Source organism: Lactuca sativa, chromosome 3 (assembly GCF_002870075.4).
Source record: "Lactuca sativa cultivar Salinas chromosome 3, Lsat_Salinas_v11, whole genome shotgun sequence".
NCBI classification, from domain to species: domain Eukaryota; kingdom Viridiplantae; phylum Streptophyta; class Magnoliopsida; order Asterales; family Asteraceae; genus Lactuca; species Lactuca sativa.
In genome coordinates, this window is record NC_056625.2 from 84,939,840 (window position 1) to 84,942,202 (window position 2,363).

General features: G+C 36.7%; 1 long non-coding RNA gene across 1 annotated transcript; it reads right to left on the reverse strand.

Moving 5' to 3' along the window:
* Positions 1-878: 878 nt before the first annotated feature.
* LOC122197028 (uncharacterized) lies at positions 879-1,784 on the reverse strand. The gene is made up of 2 exons (XR_006189809.2): positions 1,287-1,784; positions 879-1,202 (listed from the first exon to the last, which is right to left on the reverse strand). It is a non-coding gene; the product is annotated as an uncharacterized LOC122197028 (long non-coding RNA).
* Between the last annotated feature and the right edge of the window lie 579 nt (positions 1,785-2,363).

The window sequence follows — 2,363 nt, forward strand, 5'->3', positions numbered from 1 at the left end:
TTATGTTCCATTTTGGAGTTTACTCCCCAAGAACGTTCTTGGGCAGTAAACTCCCGGATCTTGGAATCTAAACATGTAATTTGTGTTAATAAGCATCTAACAAGTATTGAAACACATTTAGAAAAGTAAACTCACAATATGGGATGAAAACCCGAAGATCCGTCAGAGAGAATATGGCTTTTCTCTATTTGGAATTGTGAATAATGAATTAATTTCATTCAGAAACTATTTATAGTCCTGGAATATTTTGGCAGAAAATATTTTTATTCCTGATATTGGACTGTAACATTATGAAACTTGAAATGCCCAAGTTTCACAAAACCAGGAGTATCCACTCTCCTGATATCATCTAAAACATAAACCCTAATGTACACAAATTGTTCGGAAAAGCTTGAAAATCACAAAAACTGAAGTAGCTTCTATTGAATAGATGAGGTTCGTACAATTGGAAATTTCAGGTTGTCACAATATATGTTATGTAATTAAAAATTATACAACACTAAATATATGCATATTTATATATTAGTAACATATCATTTTCCTAATACCAATTACTAGCACATATGACAATTTCGACACTTATTATATAAATCTCCAATTCTTTATATATCTCAAAAACATACATAATAAACATTTAATATGAGAGTGTATAAATATTGTTTAAGCATTATTACCTTCAAAAGTCTCAAACAAAGACACACATACATACAATATTATTAAACCTAAAATTGTATATTAAATCTATCAAAAATATACATCAATACATACAAGTACCATGCACATTGAACCAATTCAATTTTTCAATAATACCTACACACAAATACATAAATAATTAAACCAATACATTAGACAAATACATAAATAATTAAACCAATACGTTACACAAATACATGAATGATTAAACCAATACATTGCTGCAAGTTTCATACAAAGTAAGCCAATCATAGAATTTAATTGACAACCAAATTGAAATGTTAGTTACCCAAAGCTACACACATTCCCAAGGCTACACACAAAGGAAACGTGTTTCCTTTCTCAAATGAAGTTGTCAAATGAAACATCAAAACCCACAAACACTCAGGAATTCGTCATCATCTTCAGCCCTTTTCCCCTCTTCCCTTTCTTTCCCTGTCAAATGAATAAACCAAACATTCATCCAAGAGATTTTAGTCAAGAACACACCCATTAGAGGGGTCGATTACCTGTGAAATCAAGAGAATGGAATTTTTCTTTTTCCCATTTCCTTTGTTGTTAATTGAAACAAAGTTGGAATTTTTTTTTTTTACCTTTCTTCCTTGATTTTCTGCCTGTTTCTTCATCCTCTGTCATGAACCACCGACTGTGGTGATGCTTCGGTGAACCATCGAGGCAACAACCCTACCCTTCTCACTTATCTTCTTCTTCCGTCAAGCAAACACCACCGAAGCCCCCATCTACGTCGTGTTGCTGCCGACCGGACTTCCTTCGCATCTCTCTACCACAGCCGAAGCAAGCAGCCAAGAAGCTGCTTGAGCATCCCCTCACTGCACCCACCGAGGCACGAGCAGCCTCGCTACTTCTCCCTTCTTTTCCTTCGGCCTCGTCGACCCTGGAGACGCGTCCCTCTTCGCGATCGATCGACCAAGACATCAGGATTAGCCGCCTGCGAGATTCTTCTTCCTTCGGTCCTCTTCGTGACCTGCAATGAGCAGGGACCCGGATGCAGCGCCGCCGCCTTCATGCTTCCTTCTCAACGTCTTCGTTAATCTGCCTTCGTGCACCTGCCAACGCGTTCTATCTGATTTCGTTCATTCCCATTTCCTTTCTTTGATGGATCAACAAGTGACGACGGGGACATAAAAGCCCTAATTCCTTTCAACTTCGATTAAATGACTAAATAACCCCTATGCAACTTTCATTTTTAAAAACAAGTCCCAAACCCCAAACATTGAATCCATTTATTCGAAATATCCAAACATTGAATCCATTTATTCAAATATCCACCTCCTTTGGTTATTTTTAACATAATAAATCCCAATCTTCAAACCTTGAATAAAAATAAGCATTTGAGCCCCTTCATTGGAAATTCTTAACAAAATGAGTCCTACCTGAAACGACTCAAAAATACGACCCAAAAATTTCATTTTTCAACATAACCAAAAACCATAATCTGAGTGTCATATCATAAAACCATACGTGATGTATCCCAAACATAATAAAAACACTGTGCGGAAAACTGTATCATATCTATGTCATATCAAAATCAATAACTAAATCAACTCCCAGGATAAAAGCTGGAGCTGTGGTGTGTGCGATGCCATCATCCCGAGCTCTTCCCTCTGCTTGCGGAAGTACCTGAAACCAAAACTGAAACTGTAAGCACA